The sequence below is a fragment of the Pan troglodytes genome, chromosome 3 (assembly GCF_028858775.2).
Source record: "Pan troglodytes isolate AG18354 chromosome 3, NHGRI_mPanTro3-v2.0_pri, whole genome shotgun sequence".
NCBI classification, from domain to species: domain Eukaryota; kingdom Metazoa; phylum Chordata; class Mammalia; order Primates; family Hominidae; genus Pan; species Pan troglodytes.
In genome coordinates, this window is record NC_072401.2 from 29,009,678 (window position 1) to 29,027,901 (window position 18,224).

Consider the following 18,224-nt stretch of genomic DNA (forward strand, 5'->3'; position numbering starts at 1 on the left):
ATAGTAACCCATATTTAACTCTACCAAGAAATACTTTTAAGACTTCTTCAAACTGCAGTTAGTTTTACTGGGATTAGCATTGTTTCAACGAAAGCAATTAGCTAACTCTAATAAGATGTTAGTAATGATTTTAGATTTGCTCATCCACATTCTTTATGATCAGTGATGCTAATGTATATACTCAAGAAGACATGTAGGGTATGTCTCACATGCATGACTCTGAAACCAATCTCTATGTAAATGTTAAAATTAGTTTACAGTGTGATTGTGTCTTTGCAATTCAAAGGTTGCCTGGATATCTCCAACTGGATTTATTGTACATTTTAAGTGAATTCTTTTTTGCTTTCTATCATAGACTAGAGATAAACTATGCAAAAGTTCACACAGTCATAGGATCACTGATTTAAATAGGACCTGAGAGATCATGTGGATATATCTTCCTCGGTGCTGTTAATCACCTCTGTGTGCACCTGCTAAATCACTTATTGCAGAGTTCTGAACATTTATGTTAACACTAATGTCTGCTTTAACTATGGTCTCACCAGAACCAGGTATTAGGAATGTTCAGCTCTATATTTGTATTTTACATAGATATAGCTGTTATTGTTGTTGAGTGAAGCCCTTATTAATTACTTCATGTATATATATTATAGCTACCAGGGTGCTAAGAAAGGTGAGAAAAAAAGGTGGCTTTTAGTATTGTTCTTTTATGCTAAGTCAGCCTTGACCCTAAGTTCCATGCTATGGTTTACTGATAAGGAAAAAATGCTTATCTAAAAAGCCAACTTTGATTGACTGGCCTATTGATCAAATTAACAAAAGTGCAAATGTATTGATTTGCTACTCCCTCTGTGATGACATCCTATGGTTCATCTAACAACCCTCCTTTGGATATTTTCACGCCTGTAATCCCAGCACTTTGGGAGGCCAAGGCAGGCAGATCACGAGGTCAGGGGATGGAGAACATCCTGGCTAACACGGTGAAACCCCATCTCTGCTAAAAAAATACAAAAAAATTAGTCAGGTGCGGTGGCAGACGCCTGTAGTCCAGCTCCTCGGGAAGCTGAGGCAGGAGAATGGCATGAACCCGGGAGGTGGAGCTTGTAGTGAGCCGAGATCATGCCACTGCACTCCAGCCTGGGCCACAGAGCAAGACTCCGTCTCAAACAATAAATAAATAAAAATAAATAAATAAAATAAAATAAAATAAAGAATGTTACACTCTTCTCATCTGGGAAGGTTTCTTTACCCTCTTCATGTACAGATGAACCCCAGAGCAGCTATTTGTATGTGGCCTCTAAAAAAGCATCAATCATATGAATTGGGCACAGTCTCCTTTTTATATATTGTGTGCAACAGAGTGACTGGACTATCATAGGCAATCTGTAGATGCCAATAGTATTGAAACTTGTGTATTTCATTGAGCACAAGCAGATACTTCACTAGAGGTTATTGATGATGTACCTGGTACTCCCATAAGATCCCTGAGATGATCAGATAGATGTCCATAACCTTGGGCTATCTCCTCCCCTGGGCAATTTATAGACAGGAAAACATAAGCCGTCTCACATTTAAGATTGAATGTAACTCTATTAGTTCATAAAACAACTATGAGTTCAGGTTCCTTAATTATAAATTAGTTTTTCAGCATGTATTATTGTGATTATTAATACCAAGTTTTGTAAGGGGCTCAGTAATTCTAACAAATTAAAGCATGAAGTGAAAAACAGATACAGAAAATCAGCTCTAAATATGCATAGGCTTTACCTGTCTCAGTGATTGCATGTATAAATACACCACTTCCAAAATTGTGCCCCTGAAAAAGTATTTGAAATAGATCATTGACATATTTTTGGCTTAGTTTTTTTTTTACAGCTGCAGTTAAAGTAGAATTATGAAAGTGATTAGCCTCAGGTCTGTCATCATTCGTCTTGAGCCTGGGATGGCAGAAGTTTGCAGATATTATTGTACCATATCCAGCAATTTGCTCTAATGGAATCTTGTGAAATCCTGTCTGATGTTTGATAGGTATGAATTTAAGCTGTATCATCATGTAGTGTACAGGGATGAAAAGGAGTAGAAGCTGTGATCTACAATTACTAGCATCATAAAACATGAGCATGACTAGATCTATGTCAATGAAGAAGATCATTTATAAGGGATGCTCCATTTTATTTTATTTTTATTTTACTTTATTTTTTGTTTTTTGAGGCGGAGTCTCGCTCTGTTGCCCAGGCTGAAGTGCAGTGGCTCTATCTCGGCTCACTGCAAGCTCTGCCTCCCGGGTTTAGGCCATTTCTCCTGCCTCAGCCTCCCGAGTAGCTGGGATTACAGGCACCTGCCACCAAGCCCAGCTATGTTTTTTGTATTTTTAATAGAGACGGGGTTTCACCATGTTAGCCAGGATGGTCTTGATCTCCTGACCTCGTGATCCTCCTGCCTAGGCCTCCCAAAGTGCTGGGATTACAGGCATGAGCCTCCCCACCCAGCCAAGGGATGCTCTATTTCTGGGAAACCAGAGTCATCATATTATTCATGGGTAATTTAATTGGTAAATAAATGATTCAGCATAGATGCTGGTGCAATATATATTGGATTTACAAATAAACTAAAAATAAATGTAATTTAGGCATCAAAACAAAAACAAAATCACTATTAAATGGCTAGAGGGTAAAAATCGTTCTCAAATGGTGTCTCCAATTTGGAGGTATTTAAAGAGCCCAGTGATTTTGGGATGATTAGGGGTCTGGAATATCATGCTCACAAAATTCACATTTGTTGAATAAAATATAAGAAATAGAAAGTGTTATGTGCATAGACTTTATAATATTAAAGCATTAAATATTAACATGAAGCCATAATACCAAGATATTTTTTCTGCAAACAGAAACTCCTTTTTTATTTACCTAATAACCTTGTGTGCAAGTGTTCTCAGGAAGGATGGTTAGCACTTTTGAAAGAGCATTCAATCTGCCTGCTATCTAAGCAGAAGCAAATTGAGGGTATAGATCATAAAATCTTAGTCCTAAATGAGAGCTGAGAAATAATTTAGTCTGCACAGATGAGGGCCCTTGGGTCCAGAGCTGTTGAATGATTTACATAAGTTCACATAATTGCCTAGTGACAGAGCTGGGATTAGAACCCTTGTCAGCTGACAAAGAATGCAGGGCTCTTTCTATGCTACCATTCCCTGTCACAGTTAGAAAATGACGACTAACACATCAGCATGACCTTGATGGCTTAAAATTCCCTTGGCAGAATATAACCTGATTATTGAAATAAGAATCCAGAGGCTGCTCTAGCGATGCTTTTGCACATCCTGCCTTTGGGAATTTGCAGGTATCCTGGGCTGTTCTTAGGAGAGGAGAATATGAAGGGCCACTGGTGATCTTTGCCAAGCCCCTTAAGTACTTGGGAGGGAAATTATTTTAAGACATTAGTGGCTTTTGTGCTTTAACAATCTGTTCTATCAGCAGTATGAAGTATGCGAGCTCACGTCAGTTGGGTTGTTTCTGCTTCAGGAAACAGCAAGAGATTTTGAGGGAACCACTGTTGTTGATAATCCCAAGTTTTCAAATCTGCTTTCTAAAGGTAACTTTAGAGAGTTTGGAACAAGGCTTTAAATGACCAGCTCCTACTAGAGGCTGAAAGTGTGCTGGTGAAATGATGAAGAGAGGTTGGTTAATGCATACAAATACATAGTTAGATAGAATGAATAAGTTTGATAGCACAGTAGGATGACTATAGTTAACAACAACGTATTGTGTTTTTCAAAATAGTTAGAAAAGATTTGAAATGTTCTCAACATAAAGGAATGATAAAGTTTAAGGTGATGAGTATCCTAAATACCCTGATTTGATTATTATACATTCTGTGCATTTATCGAAACATCACATGTACCCCATATATGTGTACAAATATTGTCTATCAATTTAAAAAAAAAGACCAGCTTCTTTAAATGGTTAAATCTAAAGGAGTATAAATATACTCCTTATACTCCAGTATATGGCATCATAGTCATTCTAGAAGCCTTAGTGGGCTCCACTGCATCTTCAAGCTGTCCTCTCCAGATGTTGCTAAGAGAGGAGCTGCACTAAGTACCTGGTGGAAGGACCCTAGAGATTTACAAACTGTTCCAGGGAGTCATCCAGGTGCTAATGAAAGCAACATCTGGGCTTTGTCAAATTGGAACCAAAGCCAACATACCAACAAAAATTCTGGATTTATCTGAGGAGATATTGTTTTTCTGAAGTTTTGCTTTACATTTATTGGTCACCACAAATTGTGCTGCAGTTCTCTTTTTCTACTCTGTCTTATGACAAGACTGGCAGCATTTTGTCCCTGCCCTAGATATCTGTGGAACTTTGAGCTTGAGAGAGGTGATTTAGGGTATCTGGCAGAAGAAATTTCTAAGTGGCAAAGCATTCAAGAGGAAGCAGAGCATAAAAGTTGGGAAAATTTAATTCCTGATGATACGATAGAAAAGAAAATTCATTTTCTGGGGAGAAATTCAAGACTGCTGCAGATATTCACATAAATAAAAAGGAACTAAATGATAATTGCCAACACAATGGGGGAAAGTCTCCAGGGCACGTCAGAGGTCTTCACAGCAGCCCCTCCCATCACAAGCCTGGAGGCCTAGGAGAAAAAAAAATGGTTTCATGGGCTGGGCCCAGGGCCTTGCTGCTCTGTGTAGTTTTGGGACTTGGTGCCCTGCATCCCAGCCATGGCTAAAATGGAGCAATATACAACTCAGGGCATGGCTTTAGAGGGTGCAAGCCCCAAGCCTTGGCAGTTTCCATATGTTATTGAGCCTGCAGGTGCACAGAAGTCAATAATTGAGGTTTGGGGACTTCCACTTAGATTTCAGAGGATGCATGGAAACACCTGGATGTCCAAGCAGAACTTTGCTGCAGGGGTGTAGCCCTCATGGAGAACCTCTTTTAGGGCAGTGCAGAAGGGAAATGTGGGGTTGGAGGGCCCACAAAGAGTCCCCACTGGGGCATTGCCTAATGGAGCTGTGAGAAGAGGGCCACTGCCCTCCAGATGCCAGAAAGGTAGATTCATTGACAGCTTTCACCATATGCCTGGAAAAAGCCACAAACACTCAATGCCATGAACACAGCTGGCAGGTGGAGTATAGCTTGCAAAGCCACAGTGATGGAGCTGCCCAATGCTGTGGGAGCCCACTTCTTGCATCAGCATGACCTGGATGTGAGACATGGAGTCAAAGGAGATTATTTTGGAATTTTAAGGTTTAATGACTGCCCTATTGGATTATGGATTTGCATGGGGCCTGTAGCTCCTTTGTTTTGGCCACCTTCTCCCATTTGGGACAGCTGTATTTACCCAATTCCTGTAACCCCAATGTCTCGATGGAGTAACTATCTTGATTTTGACTTTACAGACTCATAGACAGAAGGGGCTTGCCTTGTCTCAGATGAGACTTTGGACTTGGACTTTGGGGTTAATGCTGGAATGAGTTAAGTCTTGGGGGGACTTTTGGCAAGGCATGATTGTGTTTATAAATGTGAAGACATAAGATTTGAAATGGACCAGGCTGTAATGATATGGTTTGGCTGTGTCCCCACCCAAATCTCTTCTTGAATTGTACTTCCCATTATCTCCACGTGTTATGGGAGGGACCCAGTGGGAGATAATTGGATCATGGGGGCAGTTGTCCCCATGCTATTCTCTTGAAGGTAAGGTCTCACAAGCTCTGATGGTTTTATAAGGGGCTTTTCTCTTCACTCAGTTCTCATTTTCTCTCTTGCCAACCTCTGAAGGGTTGCCTTCCACCACAATTGTAATATTCCTGAGGCCTCCCCAGCCATGCACAACTGTGGGTCAATTGAACCTCTTTTCTTTGTAAGTTACCCAATCTTCAGTATTTCTTCATAGCTGCATGAGAATGGACTAATACAACTGTGATTGAGATCATTTTCTGCAATATATGACTGTTGAGCCCGCTCTATGCTGGGGAACTTACGTATGCAATCTCATTAAATCATCTCAATGGCCTTGAGAAGTGCCTGTCAATATCCCTGCTTTGAGAATAAGAAAGAGAGACTCAGAAGTGAAGTGACTTGTCTGAATTCTTTCTGGCAGAATGTGCAGGTTTGGGATACAAAACAGATCAGTCTCAATCCAAAGTTCATGCTCTTTCTACTGTACCATGTGGTCTCTTTTATTCTTGTTCTTTTCTTCTACATCTCTCTGAGAAGACTGAATTACAATTTCATGAAATTCTTTGGGGATAAGGGTCTTTTAGATGGAATTCTTACTCAATTACAAGAACACAGACAAAATATTCAAGATAGAGGGATTTAAGCTAAGGGACAGTTGATAATTTATTGTCTTCATAGTTCTCAGAATTGTAGTTTCAAATACAGAAAGAATAATTACATAATCTGAAAATAATAAGACAACATACTTAACTTGCTGCTAGAGCTATATATCATGGAATATCAAATATTAGACAGGACCTTTAAGCAAGACAGTATCAGGGGTACTTTGCCTTGCTCCTTTATACATGTAGTTGCTATGGTTACAAGAGATACTGAATTGTGTGGAGCCTGAAGAAGCTACTCTAATACTTTGTTTGACATTAGTGAATATTTCTGTCTCTGAGATGTAGCAGGTGGAAGAGTGACAATGTTTTGTGGTCATAAACATAAATTGCCAAAAAAGTCTCCCAAAATTATTTTGTTTGGTGAAATATTATTTCCTTTACTTTTTTCTTTTATGTTACCCTACAATACAAGCAAAACGTAGCTATGAAGGCAGAGGAAGGTTCCAGAAAACTGAGAGAGTGTTACTCTCAAGAGCACAAATATAGCAGGGTTGAGGCCAATGACCTACTTATACCCACAAAGCACTTTCTCTAAACTTGAGGCCATTTCTCTCCCTAAATAGAACCAATAATTAAAATAATGAGTGTTTCACTCAGGTGCACTATTTGAGTCTGAAGCTGGATTTCATAAGTAAGCTTTTGTTGTTAAAGAATACAGCTATTTATCTATCTATATATCCTTTAACAAATATATAAATTATATTTAATTATATATTATATATTTAATTATTTATATTTATATATAATTATATGTTATATATATTGGGGATCATGGGGGCAGTTGTCCCCATGCTATTCTCTTGAAGGTAAGGTCTCACAAGCTCTGATGGTTTTATAAGGGGCTATATATATAATTATATATATATAATTAAATATAACATAATTATATATAATTATATTATATAATTAAATATAATATATATTTGTTATATTTCTATCTCAGTTCGGGGATACAAGTCAGACATTCGTTTTCTCTCATTCTCCAGAAAATAAAATTACATTTACAAATTTTATACATGGTCAAAAAATAGCAGCTAGGTTAGAGTAATTTCTATTTCATTTTAAAAATTCAGAAGTTCTAATTATTAGCATCCTGATTATGATAGCTGCAAAAATCCAAGAATATTTGGCTTGTCCTCATTAATTTTCCATCCAGTTGAGAGCATTAACAGTTTCTGTAGACAGTAGCCAAATGCATCTGAGAAGCAACCAGTTGATTGCTTTGAAACCTAAAGGACTATAAGACACTGTCACAAGGTAAACTCTGTGTATGAATAGGAGAGTCAGGTTTATAGCGTTTAAAGATTATCTTCATTTGTATTTCAAAACAGACAGACAGGTCTTTTGGGAAAAGTACAAGATCAAACATCCTTGTAGAAAATAAATATTATTTGGGGAGGAATCCAAAATAGCCCATTTCTGCAAAGTAATCAAATGCAATCTGCAGTTATTATTTGGCTCATATGTACATATTATTTTATACAGTGTATGGGTACTGGGACTCAGACAATGAATTTTTTAAAGGGTGACAACTGAAGAAACAGCTTATCCTTTTGACCGTTGCTTATTTGACAGCCGTTTTAAAACTGATATCTATAATGGATATTCCAGGTTGACCAAATTGAAGTTTGTTGGGTATAAAACACTTCTGCTAGACTGTAAGCACATGGACTTCAGAAACCCATGTCTTTTTTGTTTATTATTAGAGCCCCAGCGTCTAGGGGAAGGGCACTTGCTAATCTTCATCTTCCTTTAAAACTGTTTCTGTCTTGGTTACAAGAGCAAAAAAGTCACACAGACTAGGGATTACGAACTCACCTTTCCTTGGTTCAAGTGTCAAGTGACCTGAGCCAAGACAATAAGATTTTTTCCTTATGATTTTAATTTCTGAAACAGGAAGAAATTGGAGATGCTGTTTTTAGATGAGATGCTGTTAAGATAAAAGAAAAAGATACTTACTGCCATAGTTTCAGTGTTCAGAAAAATTCCTCACAGTAAAACAGAACATGACATTGATGCATGAAATAGAGAGAAGAGACATCCCTAAATAAAGTCATCTGTTCTTAGCCAACCCTAAATGATGCAGTTTAAGCTGTCCTAATTTCATGATTTTGTTACATGACCCAATAAATTTCTTTTTATACCTTAAACTAACTCAAGTTGTGTTTTTTTGAATTAAACTAGAATTTTTTTTTTTTTTTTTTTTTTTTTTTTACTAATTCCCTTAGCACAGTGTTCAGTTCCTCCAGTGAAGCTCTATAAGATTCAAGGAAAAGCTTCTTAACCTTCTCACATTTTTATAGAACAAGAGTGTGGGTCTAAACAATTGCCATGTCCATCTTATACTCTGATTCTCTCTCTCTGGATATTGGTCTATAAAACTTCTCATGACACTTGTGGTTGCCACAGTGTGATAGATGTTAGCTAGAATGTAACAAAAAAATCCTCTTATTATTACCCAGTTTTTATGTACTCATCTTTTACTCTGATACCTCTACCTCTCAACCGTTTCTCCTACTCTCCTTAAAGAATTTGTTACTAAACTTGCAGTATCAACATGGAATTCAAAAATTACCTCTGCTTTCTCCATTTCAGGCTGAACCTCGCTGGTGATTCAGATGGATCATGAGGATCTTTCAACAAAGCTAAGTTCCCGTCTTTTAACACAGTTATTCTCATACTTTTATACTGAAATATCCAGAATAGCAAATGAGTTAAATATGTTTTCTGTGGGGTTCTGTACGAAGAGGATTTAGAGCTTTATGAACCTAAAATAACATATCACAAGGAGAAAATTTATTTGAAGTGGGAGACTTGGCTTAAAAGCATCTAATATAAATTGTATATTATATTCAATAATACAAAAGCAATGCTTTATTTAGAATGAATTAAAATGCATGCTTCAGACAAATGCATGATGTTTAGCTTTTGATTTACTGAATATACTATTCAACAGATGTTTGAGTTACATAGTTTGAGGAGCACAGGCCTTTGGTATTGATGGCTCCTGTTAAAATAAAAACATGTTTTCTGAGAGCATAATCATATGAAACCAGGAGCACATATTAACATAAAACTCAAATCACTTCCCCTGACTTTCTTCTTTCAAATGTAAAGAAAGTGGGAAACAGGACAGATGAATTTGAAGAAACAGAAGAGCTCAGGAAAGTTCAAAGCATGAAGCAAACTCAAAAGTATATCTAAATACCTAGGGAGCACCTTCAAAGCACAAGGTACCTGAAGATGAAACAGCAGAAGTGAAAAGAATTGCTCATGTAGTACAGGGCTAAAATTGTACCTGAAGCATCTCTGCTGCTATCCCAGGAGAAGAAGAGTCGACAGTAGCTATGGTAAACATGCATGGAAGCATCAGGGAAAACAGAAATTTAGAGAAGCAGATAGAGTGAGCCCAAGGCAAGATAAGGGTTTCTGGGTCTGAATTTCAGAAAAGCCTGACTATGGAGAGTGGGAGTTCCTGTTTTCTTTCAGTGACTTGCTAATTTCAATTTTGTGTGTGTGTGGCATTAACAGATTTTTGCCTAACTTGGGACATTTTTAACAGTAGAGGATCTCTTCTGTCAGTTCTGATATGGTAATTTTAAAACACATATTCTTTAACTGAACATTCATTAAATCACTTGGCCAGGAATCCAAATAACAAAATGTCTATCATGGAATTCTGTGTGTAATAGAAGTTATGTAACTTGTTTCTTCTTAGTAGAGAGAATAAAAAGTAAAATCAAAACCACCCCCAGATGACCATTTTTAGCACTTTCATTTTATCGGGAGAGGTGAGCAACATGCAGAAAATATATATTCTTGAATTAATCTCCTTTGGGTACAGAGAGAAAAGAGCTCATTATTCTTCTAACTGGCAACATTTGATTTTATTGACACCCTAACAGTATGTCAGTTGCTCAGTATATCTCCCTAGGCTGTAGTCTTGCAGACTTTCTTTTTTCTTTTTTTTTTAACTTACCAATTCTATGATGTATTCCCATGGATGTCTCTTTTTATGCTATTTTACAATCTATTTCTAGAATAATAATGGAAATTTCAATGGAAACAACATATCACATTCTCTGTCTACTACATAAGTATGTCTTTTTTATTTGTAAATAGATCATATTTTGCACATAATTAGGTAATACCCACATATCTTAATTTGGCTTAGAAATTATATTGAAAGATAGAATTGCATAAGGGTAGGGATTTTACTTTTAAATTATTTTCATGTCTCCGTGGATTGGCTCTGTGCTTTACACCCAGTAGCTGTGAAACAAGTACTTATTTAATGATGAATGAATAAATAAATAAATAGTTAAATGCAGCAACAAAAATGTTGGTAGATATATAGGATTGTAGAATTTAATTGCTTGGTAGGATCATCAAGTTCTACCCAAATTTGGTGTGGCAAACAGAACAATGGTCCCTTAAAGATGGCCTAGTCCTAACCTCCCAAACCTGGAATATGTTACCTTATGTAACAAAGAGACTTTGCAGATGTAATTAAGTTAATGATCTTAAGACAGAAATATTATTCTAAGTGAACTCAATGAAATTACAATGAACAATGTTCCTTAAAAGAGGAAGGCAAAAGTTCAGAATAAAACACACATACACACATAAAGTGGCTATGAAAGCAGAAGTAGTGAGAGATTTGAAGATGCTACCTTACTAGATTCAAAGACAGAGGAAGGGGTTAAAATCTAAGGAAATCAGGCAAGGCAGCCTTTCGAAGCTGCAGAAGATAAGGAAATGAATTCTCCCTAGAACTTCCAGATAGAAACAGCCCTACTGATTCCTTGACATTAGCTCAGTGAAACGTATTTTCAGACTCTAACTTCCAGATCTGTAGGAGATAAATTTGTGTTGTTTAAGCTACTACATTTGTGGCACTTTGTCAAAGTAGCAAAAGGAAACGTATATTTGGTAGGCATCAGAATTTCCTGAGCAATATAGTGTGATTACCTTTGAAAATTCTACTCAGCAGTCCTGGAATTGCAGCCTGAAATTTGAAATTTACTAAGTGCTCCCACTATATCTGAGTCAGGAATTACCTAGGAAACCATGATATATTGCATTACACTAATTTTGTACTTGAGAAAAAGCACAATGTTAAAATCTCAAGAACATTAATATAGACTTAAGTACAATTTATCATGTAAAAACATATTTGAAAAAGTAAGCCTGAAAAAAAGAAACAACTGAACTATTAACACTATATTCTCTAACTATATATTGATTTTCTCCTTTTGCTTTTACACAGCGAACCACATATACTTTCACAGAGGGTGATTTGGATAATATGTTCCATGCATTGCTCCAAGCAGAAATTCTCAATCTATCATTTCTGCTTGTATTATTTTACACCTCTTAAAGACATTCACATTCCATCACAGGGAGCCAAAATCAGCCTGTTATATCTCTGTTTGCGAATACCGCAATACTTACTTTACTTTCTCCTGAATAGATTGTTAGTGGTTTTTATTATCTCCTGTAAAGAGTGTGATAAATGCATGTTGCAAGGACACTTTTGTTTTATTCACATTATTCTACTGAATCATGCTAACCATAGCATTACATCTATTTATCTATCTAGCTGTTAAACATATTCAGAATACCTAACAACTTTAGGGGCATTCAGTATATAGAATATGCTAGTATTTGTTATTTTCTAAAAATTAATAATTAAGAATGCCATTCTATTATTGCATTAGTGACTTAGTTAAAATTTAGGCCATTAACAAAAAAGAGATAAAAAAAAAAACAAAAAACATTAGGCACTAAAGGAATCCTCAGCAATGGCTTTTTCAAAATGATAATTTGGCATCATAAAGCGGGTATTTGGTAGCCATACTCTATTACAGAACAGCAAATGGAATTTATGTTCTATTTTCCCATATCCACTTCTTTAGTATAATTTAGCAATCATTGTAATTCTTACTATATAGTTATTTCAAATTTGATATGATTCTTAAAGATGCTCTGATAGTAACATTTTCTTTGGTGCCTCATGTCACTCTTTCTCTCTCTCTTTCTTTAAAAAATAAGGTGTCTTTACAGGAACAAATTTCACTATAGATGCCTGACTTTCTCCTCTCAAAATGATTATTGAAACTCATTGAGATCTGGCACTCTGTGTTTCTTATTTTTATTCCGTACGTAGGAAAAAAAGAACTCAGAGACACACATGGTTATAAGAGGCTGTGACTGTCAACTCTGCCCCTTCCTATTGAAGATTGAAGCCTTTATGTCATTGAATACATTGAATATATTGCAAATTGGAACCCCATTAATAGGATTCTAAGAAGCCTTACTACTAGATCTGGATTCTAAGCCTCCTTGCTTGTATGATAGGTTATTGTCTGAGACATTAAGCAACTAGACCTATGTTGGGACACTTGCTTCACAATGTAATATGATGTATTAATAATGAGGAAAGAAAAATTGCCCTGCTTGTGCTAGTGAGGATCTTGAGCACTCTCTATTTTCTCTTCACTCCTGCTTTAGTGGTTGCAGAAAAGATTTTTTTTCTGTCAGATGTACATGCAGTAGCAAAAAATTGAAGCATCTTTCCTCACTAATGAGCTGCAAAATTTAAAAGTTTGGGGCAGTCTCCATGGAAACTTTTTAATATGGTGACCTATGAGTGCTAAATGTGTATGAGGTGACAATTCCTTCTACATAGAAGACTGTCACAGATAGCATATGGTAGGACTTTATGAAAGCCACTAAAATTATTTCTGCCTCAGTTTCCATCACTATAAAGGCATAATCATATAATCTCCAGTCATAAGGATTATTGAGATAATCTTTAAATTTGCATTAAATTCCTTGGAGATAGGCATTATATAAATAGGAAGCTCCATATTAAATGAACAAAATTTCAATAAAGAGTGGCTACACTTAATGGATACAATGTGGTCTGAAATTTAAGTAATTGACCAGAAATCAGGACTTGGGACCAATTACTGGACATCCAATTTGTGTCATTTGAGAGAAATTGTATAGAACATTCTTTCCTCATTTTCAACATTTACTTATTACATGAAGTAGATAATTTAACACTAAATAAGGCTATAGTTACATTTTCTCCATGTGTCACTGCAGGCTGCAAAAAAAGTATTATATTAAATTAATAGTCAGAATCTTTCCCCAAATGATGATAATTGGATCTCTGATTGAAAGGACACCAAAGAAATGGCTAGAGAAAATATAGCTCTGTCCTCAGTATATAGTATTTTTAATAATAATCTATATTTTTAAAGTATTACATCATGTTCACTCCAAGAAGGGAGAAAAGAGCTCAAAACATATCTGGTGGCACATCTGTAGTCCCAGCTACTTGGGAGATTGAGGCAGGAGGATCACTTTAGCCCAGGAATTTAAGGCTGCTGTAAGCTAGGATTGCACCTGTGAATAGCTACTGTACTACAGCCTGGGCAATATAGGAGGATACTGTCTCTTAAAAAAACAAAACAAAATATCTGACATTTAGCTTATAAATCTCATGTATTAATGGTTCATATTTCTGTTATTCATGCTGACATAATTATTGTGAAGTCTTTTTGCATGTGATAAGAATCTATATTCTCATTCAATATCTATTAAATATATGGTACTCTGCTAGAGTATTCTGATGGACTCAGGGTAGAAAAATGACTAAAACAACAGCTATCTGAATTTCTCTATCTTAATCAGTATGCATAGTGTTAACCTTATATAAGAATGTCCCTATAGTTAATCATTTGTGGTTTCATTAAGTAGTATTGAAGCTTTTAGAAGAAATCACACATACTGTGATTTAAGGAAGCCTGGCAGTTTCAACAGAAAAAAGAAGCTGATTCATGTAGAATGTCTTGAAATTTTGTCACTGGTAATTTTGGCAAGAACATTATTAATGTTAAGATTTGTTTATAACCAATGAGAACACATGGACACAGGGAGGGGAACATCACACACCAGGGCCTGTCGGCGTTGGAGGACTAGGGGAGGGATAGCATTAGGAGAAATACCTAATGTAGATGATGAGTTGATGGGTGCGGCAAACCACCATGGCACGTGTATACCTATGTAACAAACCTGGATGTTCTGCACATGTATCCCAAAACTTAAAGAATAATTTTAAAAAGTTTTTTTTAAAGATTTGTTTATAAAATGGCAAATTGCTTAATCAGGGGAATCCTCATTGAGTCGAGAAGTATGAGCTGTGAAGTATGTTTTGCTGGAAATAAACTTGTAAGCCGCTACATATATATTCTCCAAACAGAAATAAACGCAAACATCATTTACCTGGAGGACAGGTTGAGAATGAGTTACAGCCTAACATGACATACATAAGAAACTAAAAAAAAAAAAAAAAAAAAAAAACAGAATGAGGATGATACATGATCCCAAAATAGAAGTAAGCATTTTTTGGACAGAAAAGATTCTGAAAAACTTGTGTCCCAATGGTTCATCCTTGAATTGTATCATTGCAACTACCCCTCCCTCATACATATACCATGTCCTCTTCATGATTCTGAGAAATTTTGAAGACCAGATTCAAGGGGGTTCACAAATGCCACTAAGACCTTCATGTTACTAAGAATGATTAGTATATCAGCCTGGAGAAGCACTTGCTACAGGTTAGGCAAATTAGGGTCCCCTTATAGAAGATGATTAAAGTAGACAGAAGGAATAAAATTAACATATTATTCAATAAATCTTCCTTATGTCTCATCTGGCTAAATAAAAGTCCTGGGAATATATTTATAACTAACCATTATGCAAGTTCTTTGAACTCAAAATATTTTCTCCCTATATTAACTCTATGTACTCCCCTACACACACACATATATCCCCTAAACTTTTTAAACTGTTCTAAGTTATGTGCTAGGAATTGTACTAGGCATTTTACAAATATAAATTCACGCTATTTGTACATTTAGAAAAGTAAGATACAAGATTATTTTTAATCAATATTGACAAAATTTATCTTCTTTTTAAGTATATTGACTAAATAGTTCAGAGTTCAAAGATGAATTATGATAAAGAGTGTTTAGCAAAATGTTTACACATAAAATACTTTGAACTCACTAGCAATGAAGCAAATATTATAGCCCGAAGACTCTCAGGAAATTTAATCCAGAATGGAGGATACTAAGTGATGTATGGAACTGCTTATTCTACTTAAACATCAAAACTCCACATGAATCTTCGAAGTGTATCTCTGCGCCTTAAATGAAAACACAGTTTTGACATTGTTTATTGCCTCTTGAGAGGAAACTCTGCTCAATTCATAAGTGAATCATGAATTACCCAATTTTTTCTTCCATGGGCTTCTCTCAGGGTGCCCCTTGGTTTAACTTCATTATGTACAAACATGGTATTACCTTCCATAACACAATATTTCATATACAGAGTGATATATCGTTTAGATGACTCTATAGGCCATCGTTTTGAAAGCTACAGTTTTCTGAGCTAACAATTATATTATAGCTATATAGAAATAAAAAAACCTTTTTTTTTTTCTTTTTTTGAGATGGAGTCTCACTATGTCGCCCAGGCTGGAGTGCAGTGGCGCGATCTCAGCTCACTGCAACCTCCGCCTCTCAGGTTCAAGCGATTCTCCTGCCTCAGCCTCCCGAGTAGCTGGGTCTGCAGGTGCGTGCCACCATGCCCAGCTAATTTTTTGTATTTTTAGTAGAGACGGGATTTCACTCTGTTAGCCAGGCTGGTCTCCATCTCCTGACCTCGTGATCTGCCCACCTCGTCCTCCCAAAGTGCTAGTATTACAGGTGTGAGCCACTGCGCCAGGCCAGTAAAATCTTTCTTAATTAAACAGCCCTATATTGTGCAACTATAATAGAATATGTGATATCTAAATTCAAAGGATGAGAGAATCATAAAAGTTATCGTACATGCCTAAACTTATGTACCAAAATGTGCTATGTACATGCATACAACTAAGTGTACTAGGCTTTCATCAGAAGTCCCTTTTAGTTATCTGCAGCTGCTTTATTCCTTTTTGTAGATCCCTTATAATTATAAAAATATATTTATATACATTCAAAATATCTTATGATTATATATAGTTACACATATTTGATATATATTTATATATGTATTACAGCGATGTATTTCTGATCAGTGTTTTCTAACAACCACAAATATGTGGAATATAACTTATACAAAAAACATTTTGGATGACATAACAACTCAGAAGTAATAATTTTCCACACCAATGACCTGTCTCTACTTCTAATATAAAGAAGGCATCAAGAAGTATGCTTTCTTAAATATGCTCCCCTTCAGCTGACAGTTTATTGGCTACCAAGACCTATAGTGAGGAGCAAATATACATTTCTTTATTTAGAATATTGACCCTTGGGAGAGGTGTATTTCAAACGCATTTTTTTTTTTTTTTTTGCAGGCTTGAGTAGTTAAGCTTTTTAACGGTATAATTCTACAGAGATCATTTCTTCCAATTTTCTTTAATTTTCAGTTAAGTAATCTGTGACCTACTATACCTATTCATTTGGGGAGAATTACAATGCAATTTCAATTTCAATTGAAGTCTCTGACCCTTATTTACTGGATCATAAGTATTTCATCCGATTGTATTTGTGAGCCAAGAACACTTTCTACTTATTTGGGGATGCTTCTTTTTATTATTTCCTCAGGATAAGACAAACTTAGTGAGTGGAAGACTAGTTGTGTGGGAGAATAATAACTTATAAGACAGGTTTTCACCCAAGTGCCATAGAAAGACTGTCATACATTGATGATGATGTGAAATGTGAATTTAAGGCCTATTGTTTAGTCCATTGCTCTTTTTAATACATTGACTTTTTAGTGTGGTAGGGCAGCCGAGAAGTTAGCAATATTTCATTATTTCTCAAGTAAATCAACTCAAAAGATCATTACCAAAATAGTAAAATTCCACATATTTTCACTATCTGCCAAGTACTAAAACCCAGCGTCATCTTGTCATAAAAAAATAGCAATATATTGGAATCCTTTTTGAAGTCTTCAGTGCCCAAAGTATGGAAGAGATCAGTTAACAAAAATGCATTAAGAGGAAGAATAATAGGATTTATGGATCTACTTTTAGTTTTGTTTTGTTTTTGCATTTTCATAATGTTTATTGATATGGAGATATTACTTTTAAACATGCTATAGTTTAGCTTACATTTAGAATACATTTCCTGTAAATGAAAATGCACAATAGTAAGTAAAGTTACTAGTACGGATTGACCATTGAAATCCCAATGAGGGTTCCAGGAGAGTAAGCCCTTGGAAAAGTCTCTTGTTATGATGGAACCAGGAAAGTCACAAGCATGACAAGGAATATGTTCTGTGAAAAGATGCCCCACGTGTCCAAATGCCTGGAGACACTGGATGATCTTTTTTCCAGAAACACAACGGCAGTTTTAAATATGATTCAGCAATCCCAGTGAACTTCTATATTCAAAGAATTAGAAATCAGTATATTGACATGACAACTACACTTCCATGTTTATTGCAGCACTATTCACAATAGCCAAGATATGGAGTCAACCTAAGTTGATTATCAACATATCAACAGATGACTGGATAATGCAAATGTGGTTTATAACACAAAGAAATGCTATTTAGCCTTAACAAAGAAATTATTGTCATTTGCAGCATCATAGATAGATCTAGATAACATTACACTAAATGAAATAAACCAGGAACAGAAAGACAAGTATTGTATGAGCTCACTTATAATGGGGAATCTAAAAAAAGTAGAAATCACAGCAGCAGAGAGCAGAATGGTGGTTACTAGAGGCAGGGGGTCGGAGACATGAACAAGGAAAGGGGAGATGTTAATCAAAAGATACAAGGTTTCCTTTAGACAGGAGAA

At 35.8% G+C, this 18,224-nt stretch overlaps 1 long non-coding RNA gene across 2 annotated transcripts in view; it reads left to right on the forward strand.

The window, feature by feature from the left end:
• The window catches only part of LOC107974223 (uncharacterized), a 163,985-nt gene extending 152,429 nt beyond the window's left edge, over positions 1-11,556 (forward strand). For both annotated transcript variants that reach the window (XR_010156515.1, XR_001716822.4), the window contains exon 5: positions 8,948-11,556. This is a non-coding gene — a long non-coding RNA (uncharacterized LOC107974223). The remainder of the gene's footprint in view (positions 1-8,947) is intronic.
• Positions 11,557-18,224: the final 6,668 nt, after the last annotated feature.